Below are 18,386 nucleotides of genomic sequence, written 5' to 3'. Positions count from 1 at the left end.
GTTCATATGTGCGTGGATTTATCTCTGGGCTTTCTATTTTGTTCCATTGATCTATATTTCTGTCTTTGTGCCAGTACTGTACTGTCTTGATAACTGTGACTTTGTAGTAGAGCCTGAAGTCAGGTAGGTTGATTCCTCTAGTTCCATTCTTCTTTCTCAAGATAGCTTTGGTTATTAGAGGTTTTTTGTATTTCCATACAAATTGGGAAATTATTTGTTCTAGCTCTGTGAAGAATACCGTCCTGACCCTTTTATTGTTGAAATTAAAAAAAATAAAAGATACTTAAATACAATGGTGAATATATAGGACAAAACAGAATCATAAAATTTAATGCTGAATTAAGCAGTGAGCTGAATGTCTGGATCACCAAATTGGCTTTGAACCCAAAACCACTTAAAAATGGGTATGCTTGCTCTTAACAGCAACTGGCTTATAAGTGAAAGAATGGTCGAAGCTGTTCCAGTTGAACTTCAGGGAAATTCTCTTCTCAAGAACATCCTTTAACTGTTGCTGCAATTCATGGTTCAGTCTGGCTGAAACTGTGTTGGTTTCCTTATTGCGTTTAAATGAAACCTGAATAGCTTTCTTATCTTTCCCAACAGACCAAGGAATAGAAGGTTGTGATGCAGGAACAGCAGCTAGGACACCTGTCTTCTGTGCATGATCATCAACTTCTGGCCTTAATTCATCTTCTGATTTTAATCTCCTTCAAACAGGTTTAGGTGGTGGAGCAACAGGTGTTGTGCCTTTGTTGACATTGGCAGGAGCACTAGCAGCTGTCTTTTCTTCAATTTTACTATCTGTTTTGGCAAATCAAAGAGAACTTGCGGGATCAGAAGCTTTTTCAAACAGCAAGACCTCTGGATGTTTCTCGGCTTCATCATCTGTTCTTCATTTGCAGCAAACACTTCCAATTGGCTGAAATCTGCAAAATTTGGTTGTTCTGGTATCTGCTGAGGTGAGGTAGCAATGTGAGTTATTAGGCCATTGGCATCCACTGGGCAATGCACAACAGGACAAGGAGCCTGTGAGGGCTGTGGTCTTGGAGGCACTGCAAGAGATTGGGCAGCAGTTCCAGCCTGTGGCTTTCTGTTGTGATGGAAAAGATCTGATTTATACCTAAAGATGATGATCTAGAATGAGAGGGCTGAGGCCTTGGAGGTGGAGGTGGTGGTGCAGTGTTTTTAGGAGAGGTTCCTGAATGAGACCTTGGATGAGTTACATTGTTTCCAATCTGTTCTGGATCTGAAGTAAGAGAGTCTGAAGTACTGTAACCATCTGCTACAGTATTTCCAGAAGCAAATTTCACTGATGAATTTATCTTATTTTCTTTTGAAAGGTCAGGTGTTTTCACAAGCAATGGGCTTAGTGGGATTAGTACGATCATTGCCAGTTCTTCTAAGTTCCATTTCCTGCATGTGGATTTTGCTTGGAGTCATACAAATGGAATGGAGAAGACAATGGCACCCCACTCCAGTACTCTTGCCTGGAAAATCCCATGGACAGAGGAGCCTGGTAGGCTGCAGTCCATGGGTTTGCGAAGAGTCGGACACGACTGAGCGACTTCACTTTCACTTTTCACTTTCATGCATTGGAGGAGGAAATGGCAACCGACTCCAGTATTCTTGCCTGGAGAATCCCAGGGACAGCGAAGCCTGGTGGGCTGCTGTCTATGGGATCACACAGAGTCGGACACAACTGAAGCGACTTAGAAGCATACGAATGGGAACTGGATGAACAATAGCAGTATCAGGATCAGCTGGTGCAATGTTAGAATCAAATTGGGTCAGAGTTTGTGAGCTTGAAGAGCATTCACTAAATGTCTCCCACTGCTCGCTGCTCTGATTCAGCTGGGACCAAGTCTGGTTTAGGGACAGCATTTACAGAGATTTGCTTGGAGGAGCCTCTGCAGAAGAGCCTGAATAACCTACCTCACCTGGCTGATCCCCAACGTCTGCTGAATCTTCCAAACCAATCAGTTTGGGCATTAAGCTTTCAGGGAGTTTTTCTCGTAAGTCATAGCCATTGTTCCTAGCAACTACCAGATGAAATGCAGCACAAAACTCAACCAGTGTCAAGGCTCTATCTTTATCAAAATCTGAGAGTTCCCAAATATGAGAAAGTTGAATAGGAAATTTCAATTTTGTAAAAAACTCTTTAGCTGTAGATCCTGCAGCTAAACAGGAATCAATCTGTTTAGATCAGGCTGAACGGTTTTAAATTGATTTACATAGACTGTCTTTGTTCATCTGCTATTTCCCAAGGATCGTCATAACTACTACTGCAATGAAATTGCCTACGAATTTCATTGGCAGTTGTAGCTGAGGCTACAGTTCGTATTGTTGTCTGGTCCTAGACAGAAGCAGGATGCATGGTTAAAAGAGTACTGGTTAGTGGAATATCTGCAAAACTGACCCAGTTTTCTTGAGGTGGAGGTGGAGAATGTCCTAACCACACTGCGTCACCAGCAGAAGAACCTGATTGTGCTTCACCAAAGGGAGCCCAGAATGGCCCAGGCTCTGCAAGAGGCCTCTCACTCTTTCCTCCACTGGGATGACAGTTTTGATTCCTCCATGTGTGTGGAGAAGTTGGTGGAGACTGCTGTGGTGAGACTACTGGGAAGCAGGTTCCTGCTGATCTATAGATGCGTGAGGCTGGGCAGTATCATGGCTTGTGGACCCCTTTTTCACTTGTCCCCTGCCAGGTGGTGGGGGGGTGGGTTACACCATAGTTCAGTTCAGTTCAGTTCAGTCGCTCAGTCATGTCCCATTCTTTGCAACCCCATGAATCACAGCACACCAGGCCTCCCTGTCCATCACAAACTCCCGGAGTTCACTCAAACTCATGTCCATCAAGTTGGTGATGCCATCCAGCCATCTCATCCTCTGTAAGACCCTTGATTTTCAGAATCTGAAGAATATGAGGTTGCATGACAAGATTCCTCTTCATTCTTTGAAGCAACAAATCTTGGCAGAGGACGGTCCTTTACTATATTTATACTTTCTTCTCCAGGGGATCTTCCTGACCCAGGGATCAAACCTGCATCTCCTGCAGCCCCTTCGTTGCAGGTGGATTCTTTACCTCTGGGCCACCAGGGAAGCCCTTTAAATTGTCTACTTAAATACAATTTGCTTTTCCCCAGCCAAACTTGCCTGCATTCTATAGCTATCAAGTTCTTTTCAAAATATGCCTTCTGGTCACATCACTCCACTCTTCAATTTTAAAGAAAATCTGTCTGTGACTTCCCATTGCTCTTAAGGTAAAGCTAAATCTAACACAGTGCTATCCTGTAGAACTTTCTGCAATAATGGAAATGTTCCCTGAACTCTCCAATATGGTGTCTACTATCTGCAAACGGGCAACTAAGCACCTGAAATGTAGCAAGTTCAATTGAGGAATGCAAATCTTAATTCTCCTTAGTTTTAATTACTTTAAATCCAAATTTAAACAACCACATCAGCCAGTAGTATCCATGTGGAGCTCAAAAGATGGCCCCTGCATTGTCTAGTCTCTACCTATTCTCTAACCTTTTCTTATACCAAGCTCCCTACCTCTTGGTCTCTCTGACTCAGTCCTTTAAGTTTCACACATTCATTTTGCTTCCAGTTGACTCAAGAAAACTTTGCAAATATTATGCCTCTGTTAGGGGAATTCTTCCCATTTTTTTTTTCCTAGTTAAAACCTACTCATCTTTCAGAGGACTTCCCAGGTGGCTCAATGGTAAAGAATCCACCTTCCAATGCAGGAAATGCAGGGGATGCAGTTTCGATCCCTGGGAAAGGAAATGGCAACCCACTCCAGTATCCTTGCCTGGGAAATCTCATGGACAGAGGAGCCCGGTAGACTATAGTCCTTGGGGTCGCAGAGTCAGACAGAACTTAGTGATTAAACAACAACATCTTTCAGAAGATTCAAGAATGAAAATTGTGTCCCTAGGGAAGCCTTCTCAGCACATGAGGAAGCCAATTTCAAATGTGCTTAATTCATCATCATTGTCCTTGCAATTGTTTTAGTCTGATATTTATCTTTGTTGTTGCTTCCATAAAACTAGACTGTTAGATCAATGAAGGCATGGACCATTGTCACCCAGTAATTACTATTAGCATAGAATAAGTACTCTATAAATATTAATTACATCAAAGAGTGACTATTTTTTATTACTCTGTAGCTCCCAAAATTCAATTTGATTTGGGCTTTTGTGGTACTATCTTTGACCAATCTTTGTGTAAATACTAAGCATACAAAATAGCAACTAAAGAAAGTTTATCCCATTGCCAACCTCTTTCCAGACCAACAAAGGAATGGAATGTGAGAGCTTCCTTGGTATTTACTGATGCAGAAGTAACTGAACATCTGAGCTAAAAGCTCAAACAGTGATTATTAGTATCCAATTTACCATAACAGTCTAAATGACATTCAGGCTGACAAATTGGTGAAGAAAACTTTCATAACTTTCACCCACAATCTGAGCTGCACAAATCCCTCTGCTCTTTATATTTAATTTAATCCTTTTTGAAGTCATTTGTTCCTGTAACTGGCATTTTAATCTCTTATGTGCTTCTGGTTGTCCCAATTTCTCACTTATCAGAATACTCTTCTGCAGCTTAATGCTTTAAAAGAGGCTTTTGGAGTTTTACCTAACAAGATTCTTAAGTTCTCTTTCAAGGATCTTTGAGTTTTAATCTTTTTCTTCATAGTGACAGGCTCAATCCTAATTCCATGAATACATCTTGAACTTTTGAGGGGGACAGGTTTATAGGGCAATCTGTGTATTCATCTAGTCTGCCTCCCACCTTGAAGACAAAGATGTTGTCTCTCTGAATTCTTTAAAGGGCATGTAATAGAGACTAGTGTACTCTGCAACTAGGTGATTGTCCACACAAGATGGTCCCATTATAATCCCATAAAGCAAGGGTCCTCGACCTCCAGGCCACAGACTGATACCTCCTGTCAGATCAGCAGCGCCATTAATGTGCACAATAAATTTAATGCACTTGAGTCATCCTATGACCAACCTAGACAGCATATTAAAAAGCAGAGACATCACTTTACTGACAAAGGTCCATCTAGTCAAAGCTATGGTTTTTCCAGTAGTCATGTATGGATGTGAGAGTTGGACTGTAAAAAAGCTGAGCGCCAAAGAACTCATGCTTTTGAACTGTAGTGTTGGAGAAGACCCTTGAGAGTCCCTTCGACTGCAAGGAAATCCAACCAGTCCATCCTAAAGGACATCAGTCCTGAATATTCATTGGAAGGACTGATGCTGAGGCTGAAACTCCAATACTTTGGCCACCTGACACAAAGAACTGACTCATTTGAAAAGACCCTGATGCTGGGAAAAATTGAAGGCAGGAAGAAAAGGGGACGACAGAGGATGAGATGGTTGTATGGCATCACTGACTCAATGGACATGAGTCTGAGCAAGCTCTGGGAGTTGGTGATGGACAGGGAGGCCTGGCATGCTGCAGTCCATGGGGTTGCCAAGCATTGGACACGACTGAGTGACTGAACTGAATTCTACTTGTAATGTAGAATAAATATGCACTTATTACAATTGACTTGCATGTAATAATAATCAAGCTCCCACAGCCTTATGAGGTAGGCATTATTTACAGTCTGCAATCAAAACATCTAAAATCCAGAGCAGCTGAGTAATTACTGAAGATACTATAGATGGTGAGTGGCTAAACCATGCTTCACACTCAGTGTGATCCAAAAACTAAGACTCTTAACTCTGATCTCATACTGCCTGTTGACAGGGCGGAAATTTGGACCCCATTTGGACCTTTCTTTATTCAAGAGCTGGTTATCTTTGTAGAAGCCGTTTTTCCCATCTCATATTATAATCTTTATGAACATTAAATAACTGTTGAATGAATGAGTAAATACATATTAAACTTATCTCTGAGAAAGATTGTTAACTTGAAATGTGAATGGTGTTTGTTCATTAAATCAGGAAAAGAAAAGTAAGGAGAAAGGAGAAATCTAAAACTAGGTTATTGAATCATTCTCCTATACTTCAGGAAACATCATTATAGGGGTGATACTATTATTTCTGTGTCTATAGAATATATAGATGTGAGGAAACTAGGCCTCTGAGAATTTAAGTAATTTACCATATGAAGGCCCTAGAAATCAGCACAATCAGTGTTTAAAAGCTAGACTGCCTTGTTCCAAAGCTCATGATCTTAAACTAATTTACCATATAAATGTCACCAGGGGATCTGACATATCCTCTTGGGGTTTTAAGTCTATACATGTGTAATTAAGAGAACTTTGGTTAAGTTCTCGTTTTGCTATTAATGAATGCTATAATTCTAAATAATCATTTCCAGTTTGTGGCGAATTACTTACTGAGAAAATGACAGTGCTAGAGGTAATGCTATTTAAAATCTATGCTTGATCTAATGGTTCATTAGTCTGAAATTTACCAGCTCATTTTTGCAATCATAATTTATTCCAACCGTGATATCTTCAGTTTAAAAATGTGTATATACTAACTGGATGCAAACAATAGCTATTGTTGACACTGAAAATTTGACAAAATATATCATTAAATGAAAGAGATGCTGAGTTGTAGAGAAAGTTACTACAGTCCACCTAAGTATGACACATTTTCATGAGATTTATGCTAAAACTTTGAAAAAAACCCTAAATGTTCTAGCTGAATGACCTCATCTATAGCAATAGTTTTCCTGATACAGAAGTTACTTTATGTTTTAAAATGGTATCACATCTTCTGTTCTTTGAATCTAATTTGTCAATGACAGTGGCCAAGAATTGATGAATGATCCAGTAGAGAATTACATGGTATTTAGCTTTTCTGGAGAGATATGACATTTCAGGTTTAGGATGATTCATCTCATGGTTAACATGTCAAGTTTTCCTGTGAGATGTTAGTTGCTGCAAGAAATATAATGGAGCCATCACTGGTACATCTGGAGGTGGGCTAGAGTCTGCTGGCTACTCTGGTGTGGCTATGTGAAAGGATTGGCATGTGTCCAAACCATCTATTGGGCAAAGTCTTCCGAATTTTAGACAACTGCTGATTTGAAACACCCTCTTGTACTCCACATGCAGTTAGTACTCCCCTGCTGTTCTGGAAAGCCTTATGTCCTGAAAATCAGTGAAACCATTAAAGAGTTTTATTGACCAACAAACCCTTGCTACTGTTAAGTCACTTCAGTTGTGTCTGACTCTGTGTGACCCCAGAGATGGCAGCCCACCAGGCTCCCCCGTCCCTGGGACTCTCCAGGCAAGAACAGTGGAGTGGGTTGCCATTTCCTTCTCCAATGCATGAAAGTGAAAAGTGAAAGGGAAGTCGCTCAGTCCTGTCTGAACAAACCCTTGGGTGTTTCCAGAATTTGTGCTCAATCCCATCAACATTTGTCAAGGTTAAATCCCTACTATTTAGTATTCACAGCCTACACAAGATACTTTGCTTTTCTTGTAGGCTTCCCATCTATTTAGCTCTTTAAAAGAGGTTAAAAAGAGAAGACTCTGTAGACTTTACCCATCTAATTGGAGAAGACTCACCCACACAGGAGACCCCTGGCATTGCACCAAGGTAACGGGTGGTGGTCACTGCTGGGGGGAAAGATTGGGTTTGTATCCATTATTGTTAGGTGCTCACCACAGCCAACCTTAAACAGTTAAATCAAGGAACTATAAAAGGGTCAAAAATGAGCACAGACTCGATTCTAAATTCTGGCTATGATTCGTGAGTGATGCTAATTTCTGAAAAGATTATCTCTGTGATTTAATTTCACATGGAAAACATCCTCCCTTTGCAAAGCTGAACCTGTGGCTTCCTGGGTTTCAGAGAAATCTTTCAAGAAGAAATCATCCAGGAGGAGATAGGCTATTATTTAAATGGTCTTGACGTTCCCATGACCTTTAGTTCCCTTCTGACCTTCTCACTCCCTTTCCCAGAGCCTGTCGTAAGCCAGATGCTAGATGGGTACTCATCCCCCAGGCCCAATTTCTCTTCTCAATGATGAAATAGGCAGCATTTTTCTAAAATGACTTCAATAAGAAAGCAGAGAAAACAAAATTTATGAAATAAAGGTAATAAAAGCATCCCAGCTAAAACATGTTGCTCTTTATAGTATAGTTATTTCATACCATTTACTAGCTTTGAAATCAGGTACAGAGTTCCCTCCCACAATTCAAATTGACACTCCAATGTGAACCCAATAATGAGTTCTTTTGAGTAAAAGGTATTTATTTTTATATACTATTACTTATCCCAGCCTTGGTTATAATTTATAATTTTTTTTTGAAAACGTTATATATTTTCATCTAAAGAGTGATTCTAATGATAGGCAGAATAACTATACCTGAGAAATATGGTTAAAGAGTGCTGCATATCATTCCAATCCCACAGAAAGGCAATGCCAAGGAATGTTCAAACCACAACTGCACTCATCTCACAAACTAGAAAAGTAATGCTGAAAATCCTCCAAGCAAGGCTTCAACAGTAGCTTCAAAGTGAACAAAGGCTTCAAAGTGAACTGAGAACTTCAAGCTGGACTTAGAAAAGGCAGAGGAACCAGAAATCAAATTGCCAACATCCTTTGGATCACCAAAAAGGCAAGAGAGTTCCAGAAAAACATCTACTTCTGCTTTATTGACTATGCTAAAGCCTTTTACTGTGTGGATCACAGCAAACTGTGGAAAATTCTTAAATGGATGGGAATACCAGACCACCTTACCTGACTCCTGAGAAATCTGTATGCAGGTCAAGAAGCAACAGTTAAAACCAGACATGGAACAACAGATTGGTTCCGAATTGGGAAAGGAGTATGTCAAGGCTCTATATTGTCACTCTGCTTATTTAACTTATATGCAGAGTACATCATGCAAAACGCTGGACTGGATGAAGCACAAGCTAGAATCAAGACTGCCGGGAGAAATATCAATAACCTCAGATACGCAGATGACTCTACCCTTATGGCAGAAAGCAAAGAGAAACTGAGAAGGCTTTTGATGAAAGTGAAAGAGGAGAGTAAAAAATTGGCTTAAATTCAACCTTCAGAAAACTAAGATCTTGGTGTCTAGTTCCATTACTTCTTGGCAAATAAATGGGGAACAATGGAAACAGTGAGAGATTTTATTTTGGGGGGCTCCAAAATCACTGTAGATGGTGACTGCAGCCCTGAAATTAGAAGACTCTTTTTTCTTGGAAGAAAAGCTATGACCAACCTAAACAGCATATTAAAAAGCAGGACATTACTTTGCCAACAAAGGTCTGTCTAGTCAAATGTATTGTTTTTCCAGTAGTCATGTATGGATGTGAGAGTTAGACCATAAAGAAAGCTGAGTGCCGAAGAATTAATGCTTTTGAACTGTGGTGTTGGAGAAGACTCTGAGAGTCCCTTGGACAGCAAGGAGATCCAACTGGTCCATGTTAAAGGAAATCAGTCCTGAATATTCATTGGAAGGACTGATGCTGAAGCTGAAGCTCCAATACTTTGGCCACCTGATGCAAAGAGCTGACTCATTTGAAAAGACCCTGATGCTGGGCAAGACCAAAGGCAGGAGGAGAAGGGGACAACAGAGGATGAGATGGTGAATGGCATAACCTACTGGATGGGCATGAATTTGGGCAAGCTCCAGGAGTTGGTGATGGACAGGGAAGCCTGGCATGCTGCAGTCCATGGGGTTGCAAAGAGTTAGACACGACTGAGTGACTGATCTGAACAAAATCCATCTCTGTCACTGGCTACTTATATTGCCTTAAATTTCCCAAGTTTCTATTCAGCATAAGGTACTGAAAGTTCTTGATAAATAAAATACATCATTTGTTCTTGTTCACTGAGCCCTTCCTGAGAATATATAATAAATATGAGCGACAACTGCAATCCACTGGAAAATGCTCTGTTAGATGTCAGATAAAAAGTCTGTCATTTCAGTGGTGCCATAAACTTAGGACATGGAACCAAATTTTAAAAAATCTGCACATATTGGTAGAATTAATGAAGTATTTGGTGGAAATTAATATTTCAAAATTAATTGTACAATAGCAAAAAGAAGTCATGAATTGTTTGTAATCTCAGGAGAGCAAACTCTAAGTTAATTATAAGTTCAGCATGGGTCAACAGTGTGAAGGGAGGCTCAGGAAGGGACTGTGGCCTTGAAGTGACTAAATGATGTCACTCTCAGTTTGGGCAGGGTAGAGGATCACCCCACTAAATCCTGCACTGGACAGGCTGTGCCTCAGTGTTTGATCTTGTAAGCCTTGCCATTAGGAAATAAGCATGGTGGATATCACCTAGGAAACGGGGATAGTTTGTCACCATTTGTCATCATGAATGAAGGTTCCAGAAACTCTTCATTGTTATGAAGAGAATAGAGCTGAAAGAGTGGTCAGAAAGATGAGGTTTGAACTCCTATTGTTTTATGTGAGAGTTGAGTAGTTTGGGGCAAGTAATTTTACCACTTTAATGCTCAGTTTCCTCAGCTATAAAACTGGCATAATGATATCATCTTCTTTATAAAGTCATTGTGCAGGTCAAATGAGATCATTTAAGCTAATGCATTATCTAGGTTGTACATGCTATGCAAATACATGAGAAATAATTAATCCTGTTCTTAACACAAAACAACATACTGTGCAAGAGGGAGAAGCTCATTATTTATGATTTTCATAGGGTTAGAGGCAGGAGTAGAAGTGAAAATGAAGCAGATTTGGCTTAATGGATGAAAGAAGCTAATAATAATTGATAATGTGTCAACAGCATCATTGGTTGCCTCAAGAAAGTAGTAAGCTTCCTCTCTTAGGAGGAATTCAGGGAGAAACTAGATGAAACCTGGATGGCGAGGTTGTGAGATAATTTACTGAAAGGTTTATAAAAATTTTTCTTGGTGAAAGAGTTTACCAATCTGTTGAGGCTTTGCTACAACCCCAATATGCATTTCCAGATCACTCAGTTAAGGACAGTTATTTGACAATAATTACAATGTCAGTTGGAGGCCCTAGCACACACTAAGCACCAACCATATTCCAGTGAGCCTAGAACATTTATATACATACCTCTCATGTTAAACCATGCATTGCAAAGGAAGGAACAATTCCACCTTAAGACCTGTCTCCTCTACCCCCAATAAAATATAGCTGTTAATAGGACAAGAAGTAGAAAAAGTGTTGTCCAAAATACTGCTTCTCCTTTCTTGTGCCAACACTTTCTAATCTAGCCCCCAAGACAGTGCTGAGAAAAGCAAGATTATATGGACCAGTAGTGTAGATTGCAACATATATGCAACAGCAAGCAAAAAAAATTCTATGCCACCCAGAAAATTATTACCTTGCAGAATTCATAGTTTTAAAAAATCTTGCCTGGCTCTTTAAACAGAAAAGAGCTCAACTCCTTTTCTGACAAATGGTATTAGTGATTCTACTTGGAGAAATGAGTAATCAAATCTCACGTTTCAGAAAATAAGCTCAACACTGTAAGGATCAGGAAGATATATATTCCCTTCACAGCCCTATAGTGTTTGACAAACTGGCTCAGAGCAAAGGCAACAGCAATTGGAGCATCTTTGCTTTATTTCAATACATCAGCATCAGTTTGGCTAAGGGCCTTGAAAGGAGAGGGCCCAAAGGGGAAGGACAAATGCCAGCTTCCTTAATCTGAAGGTACCATGCAAAACACAAAGACTTTATTCTTCTTGCTAGTTGGGGCTCTCTCTTTTATGGAATATGTGAGAATAGATAAATACATTTTCTGCATTTTCTAAAAAATAAATGGATTGCCACTGGGGGCAAAGAATGATATGTGCACACAACATAATATTTTACTAACCCAGGTTTCTCTTTCTGTGGACTAATCTCTAAGTTCAGTTGAGAGAAATGAGGAAAATGCTACCAAGGGTAAATCTTTATTCATCTCTGGGTGTATTTGGAAGTCAACTTGTGAGCCCACTAACAGCAGGTTGAAAATTGTTGAGGAAAGCACCTGTCCTACCTTCAGTGATGACTTGCAGGGGATGAATGTGCCAAATGGGACATCCATGCGTCCCTGTGAGTTACAGCCTCATTTTTAATGGTACAGGACAAAGAAATAGCAACAGACGGTCATTGTAAATCCTTCTATTTTTCAGAGTCAGCTTTCAAAGGGTGAAAATTATTAGATAATTTAAAGCTCTTTGAGTTCAAATGAGAGAAATGGCAAGATGAGTGCTTTTACGATTCTTAGAGCCTTCTCTTATGAAAGAAAAGGTGACTTGCAAGAATCCTCTGGTGAGTAGGCACAAGCAAATATGACTGTTAGAGGTGAAGGGAAGAATTTTTCAAATTTTCTGGTATAGATCTACAAGGTTATATATGCTACTGTATATTTGAAAGAAAGCAAGGCTTGGTACGTAGGCATCCATCCATAAATACATTAAGGAGATAGGGAATTAATGACTGGAAGGCTTAAAAACATCTTTCTTGATAGCTGTCACATGGCCCCAGGACTAGCAAGACCCACATGGGCACAGGTGGAACTGTTTCTGAAAACTGTAGGATGTACTGTATTTAATCAAACCTCCTCCTGTTTAAGGCTATTTCCTATTCCAAATATTATAGATGGAGGCTGATCTCTTGACTAGGAAAAAAAGGGAAAGCATTTATAAAACATCCCTATCCTCTGATTTATTAAAGAAGACCAAAAATTCTTAAACCAGAAGGAAGAAATATACTCCAAGAAGATGGGTGAGGAGAAAGAGTGTCTAAGGAGGGGAGGAAGAGTCAAAAATGTCATTGAGAAGTTGACAGATCAAAGAGGATATTGGAAGAGTAGATAAATAAAAAAGAGTAGGCAGCATTTCCAAGACACACATATGAAGATTTTCTCCTAGAGAAAATCAGGGCACTCTACAAAACAGCAATAAACAATAATAAAATCCATGAGCAATAGCAGATGTATGCACACTGTTAACATTCCGGGAAGAAATGATGGTGTATTTGTGTCTGCTGACTTTCTGCTGAGGCATATGGTGACAGCCATATGCAGAGATGGCATGGCTAATTGGCTCTTAGGCTGTCTTTCTGGAGTGTGAATCCAAGACATGACAGAAAGCCTGCCCAGAATCATCAACCTCACTCCCCTCCACTTCCACTGGTCCACATGGGGATGGAGAATTGAGTCACAAAAAGAAACATTTATCCTTTCAACATATATTTACTGAGAGGCACTTAGAAAGAGAAGACAAGAACAAACCCAGCATGACTTTATTCTCCTGGGGTCCCAAAGTTTGTGTTAAGACAAGCATTTATGAAATAATTACCAAGTGTGATTATTGCTATGATAGGGAAGTAAAGGATGCTATAAGGTGAGTCTTTCTTTGAAGAAAGAACAGCAGGTGCCAAGCCCTGGAGACAAGAAGGAAATAAAAACGGTCAACTGAGAGTGGGGCATCTCTAAGAATCCTGACGATCTTGATTTCAAGATCACTCAGAAATTTCAAGGAAAATAAGAAACAAAATCACTAACTTCCATAAAATGGGGAAATATTTGTAAATCCAAATCATGGTATGATGAGGAAAACGATTAAGTTATTGTGATGGACTCATCAGAAATAAAAGGGAAGTCAAACCTCAGTTTCCGTAGAGGAAGAATCAAATGAGCTGTCAGACAGTTTACCCTGGAGAAACTACCCAAACATACAGGAATCTATGAATTTGAGGTAAAGTAGAGTAAAAATGGGACTCATGTAGGTATACCTGTGTGAGAAACCCCCAGGTAACCTCCAAGACACTAAGCAGTCAAGTGGTGTGTGTGTGTGTGTGTGTGTGTGTGTGTGTGTGTGTGTGTTTCTTGCTCAGTCATGTCTGACTTATTGCGGCCCCATGGACTGTAGCCTGCCAGGTTCCTCTGACCATGGAATTCTCCAGGCAAGAATGCTGGAGTGAGTTTCCATGCCCTTTTCCAGGTGATCTTCCCGACCCAGGGACTGAACCCTGATCTCCTGCATTGCAGGCAGATTCTTTACCATTTGAGCTACCTGGGAAGCCCCAAATGACCTCTCCTCCAGTGTATATCTCAAACAAAAAAAAAACATAAACCATAGTTTCCCACATCCCAGGACATATACTAAAGGCGAGAGAAAGAAATAACAGAAGGTCATTTACTCAGCATAACAACGTTTGACTAATAGGAATTTCAAAAAGGGAGAGCAAAAGATATTGGGGTGATGACAGCATTGGTGAGAAAGGAAATTTTTCCTCGCCTGAAAGAAAGAAGTTCCTGATTGAATAGACTCACTGAAAGCTCTGTACAATGAACAAAATATAACCCACAGCAAATCACATCTTGATATACCTGAGATACAGGGAAGACTTTAAAATCTTCCAGAATGAAATATAAGACATAGTTCTGGATATTGGCAAATGTTTATCTCAAATTAGATTTCAAAGTATAGAAATAATCCCATAACAACTGTCACTATAAAGGAAACATGGCTCACTGTGGTAGAAAGCACTGAATTTTTTATTATATAATTCACTGTGAAGAGAGAAGGAAAATAAAATTTAAAAAACCAATGTGCATGCCCAATAATTATACAAATATGCTTGAGTTATAAAGGAAAATAAGTCATACAAAAAGAGAAATAACACAATTAGAAAAAAAGCAAATGCAAGGACTATTACAAGATCTGGGAGGGATTGGGGGCAGGAAGAAAGGGGGATGACAGGATGAGATGGCTGGATGGCATCACTGACTGGATGGACATGAGTTTGAGTGAACTCCAGGAGATGGTGATGGACAGGGAGGCCTGGGGTGCTGCGATTGATGGGGTCATAAAGAGTCGGACACGACTGAACGACTGAACTGAAGAATATCAGAAATGGCTACAAATTAAGTAAGATGTTAAAAAATGCTAAGAAAAATGAAAAGTGCAGTGTAACCCATGATTGATTAGAATAAGCAGAAAGGATACTCACATACTAAGGTGATTTTGGAAACACTTGGCTCTCTTAAAATGGAGAAGTTTCAACAAATCCGAGAGAAGCCTAGTTTTAAAAGGAGAAATTTACTCCATGTATCAATTTCATCATTCGAAAAATAAGGATAGTTCATGTTGTTGTTGTGAGAATTAAATGAATTAATACATGCAAAACATTTAAAAAATACCCAACGTGTAGTAAATATTCAGTGAGATTAATCATTTGTTTTTAATATTTTATTATTTTCTTATATATTATATATTTTTTCTGTGAATCCTCAAATCTACTCACATGTGACATGGATTCACTATAAGATACTCAGTGGTTCAGTAGTGACCTAACAAGAAAGGGAAAAATGTCTAAAACGGGGATTAGGAAAAAGTTAGTTTTCAGAGAATGGAAGAGACTGGATGATAGTATTTCAATTTACTATACCCAGTGTAATTTGGCAAATTCAGGTTAGACTGATACTGGGAAAGATTGAAGGCAGGAGGAGAAGGGGACAGCAGAGGACGAGATGGTTGGATGGCATCACCGACTCGATGGACATGAGTTTGAGCAAGCTCCGGGAGATGGTGAAGGACAGGGAAGCCTGGCATGCCTCTGTCCATGGGGTCTCCGTGAGTTGGACACAACTGACTAAATAAGTTCAACTTATACCATGACTATTTATAGGGGAATATTAGTAGTGATGATGCATAGGGCCAAGCACCGACAGTGGACATGTTCTTTTGTATTTAGAGCCAGATGTCAGGCATATAGTTGCTGGAAAGCAGAATGGACCCACAGCATGGTTGAATAAGCCAGGTAAGATATGCATATCTAGCAGAAACAGGGAAAAAGAACACCAAGGCAGAAGTCCTGGGTTTTCGCACAGAACAGTTCTTGTTCCTAGCGTTAATTATTATTGTATATAAAACATGGACTATATGTTTATCAGTGCAATGAATAACATAAAACCTGGACTGATACACAGCATATTAGTTGGGTACCAACGGAAAGTATTTCTATTGCCAAATTCAGTTCAGTTCAGTTAGGTCCCTCAGTTGTGTCCGACTCTTTGCAACCCCACTGCCGAATTATGAGGTCCTAATGGTTCATATAAAGCTCCAGGTACAGATTTATAGAATTAAATTCATATGTCTAAAGGAGAACAAATCTAACGTAAACACAGTTACTAAGAGAAAAAATAACTCAGACCTTTAATTGATAATTTGAATAAATTAACTTTCAAAGTCTGAAGCTAGACAGCATGTGAAACATACCATGGTTAAATGTGACTTTCTTGGAATGTCATCCAATAAAAACAGTGCTGACTGAAGAGGAAATTTCAAGTTGCACCACTTGTCCAATTCTTCCAGTCTTGAACAAATCTTGTTTGCTTAGATTATCCATATTCAAATCTGTTTTCCTTTTTTTTAATCAAATTTAGTGGCTCTACATTTCTGGTTTAATAGTACTGCATTATCTTGTTTCCCCTGTCTACCCAGATCCTGAATATCCTGACCAGATACCAAGCCTGGAAAACTCTCTGTAGGAAGCTCAAAAACACAAATGGAAGTGAAATATTTGCTCACTGGTGTCAGTGAAAGCAGTAGTCCCAGAAGAATCACTGATGAGATTATACTTGGAATCTTATTTTTCTATTCTGAGAACTATACTAAATACATAATAGAAATAGGTAAACAGAAATATACAATGTCTGGGAACCAAATCATTTAAGAAATGATGGAAAGAATCAAAGAGTGAAATTTTATAAGAAAATCACCCCCAAAATTGGTAAGTGTCCTATGGTCAAAAGAATTCAAACATCTTTTTTGGTAACCATTCCACAAAATATAGTATGAAATGTTACTGTTCTGTGTAGGTTATACTCTGTTCCAGTCTAATTTTTTTTTCTGTTTTCTGTATGTTACAACAATCAAGGACAAAAATTAACGTTTATTTATCATTTTCACAGTGTTCTTAACAGTGTATTGAATGGAGCAATGACAATGCATCAGAAATGTCTTTCTGAGCTTAAGTCAGGTTGCTGTATAGCCGACTGAGTTCTATTACAGAGGCTTTCATTATAAAAGAAATGTTACCGGGCATCCATTGTGAATCCTAAAAATGTATTAGTGTATCGCCCACTACACTGCCTAACACATAGCAAGTAACAGAAACCCAATTCAAACTTGCTCAAGAGGGAAAGAGGGAGAATTATGCTCATTTTATCATTTTCTCATTGAAAGTGGTATAATAGTCACATTTCATTTTGTTATTCCTTCCTTGTTAAAATGAAATTTTTACATACAAAAAGAATTCTTATCAGCTTTTGACTCTCCTGAGGTATATTTATACTGAACAGGTGAAATAATTCCTTACTCTTTATTTATAAATTTTGTAGTTTTCTTCATAGATTTTGTACATACTTTGTTATAACTAAGTATTTCATGTTTTGGGTTGCTAATGTAAATGATACTGTGTTTTTAATTTCAAATTCCACTTGTTTACTAGTAGAGAAGTAAATGATTGACACATATTAACCTTGCTTCCTGCAACTTTGTTATAAATACTAACTAGTTCACAACAGTTGTGTGTGTCTCTTTCAGACTTTCTTATAGAAGATCATGGCTTCTTCTAACAAATACAGTTTACTTATATCACAATCTGTATATCTTTTTTTCCCCCTTTTGGTGTCTTATGGCAATAGCTAGGATTTCCAGTATGATAATAAAAGGCAGTGGTGAGAAGGGACATCCTTGCCTTGTTCCCATCTTAACAGAAGAACAGGCAGGGTTTCAATTCATTATGGTAGGTGTAGATTTTCATTCCTTTTTTTTTTTTTTTTTTAACTGATGTTCATTATTAAATTGAGGAATCTCCCTTCTGTTCCAAGTTTACTGATAATTTCTATCATAGATGGGTGTTCTGTCAAGTAAATATGTAATAAAATAGGTAAACAGAAAGATACAATATCTGGAAACTAAATCATTTAAGGAATGACAGAAAGAATCAAAGAGTGAAATTTTATAAGAAAATCACCAAAAAAATTGGTAAGTGTCCTACAATCAAAAGAATTCAAACATCCTTTTGGGTAAGCATTCCACAAAATATAGTATGAAATGTCACTGTTCTCTGTAGGTTTGTATCTGTGTATTGTATCTTTCTGTTTACCTATTTCTATTACATATTTATTCTACCAATCTATTGATATTATCATGTGATTTTTCTTCTGTAGTTTATAGTTTCTTGGAAGACAATTTTTCCACTGACTTGTGGGGGGTGGGAAGAATTTAGGATGATGCAAGTGTATTATACTTTGTGTACTTTATTTCTAATATTTACATCAGCTCTACCTCAGATCATCAGGCATTAGATCCCAGAGGCTGGGGACCCCTGATCTAGATTATTAATATCTGTGTTCTTGCCTGGGCTTCCGTCTATGGGGTCGCACAGAGTCGGACACGA

The 18,386-nt window shown here is 38.9% G+C and overlaps 1 pseudogene; it reads right to left on the bottom strand.

Moving 5' to 3' along the window:
- Positions 1 to 431: 431 nt before the first annotated feature.
- The window catches only part of LOC113898900, a 36,951-nt pseudogene continuing 18,996 nt past the window's right edge, over positions 432 to 18,386 (bottom strand).

Source organism: Bos indicus x Bos taurus, chromosome 9 (assembly GCF_003369695.1).
Source record: "Bos indicus x Bos taurus breed Angus x Brahman F1 hybrid chromosome 9, Bos_hybrid_MaternalHap_v2.0, whole genome shotgun sequence".
NCBI lineage: Eukaryota > Metazoa > Chordata > Mammalia > Artiodactyla > Bovidae > Bos > Bos indicus x Bos taurus.
The sequence above is the reverse complement of the archived record's forward strand: the minus strand, read 5'-3'. Positions and strand labels throughout refer to the sequence as shown.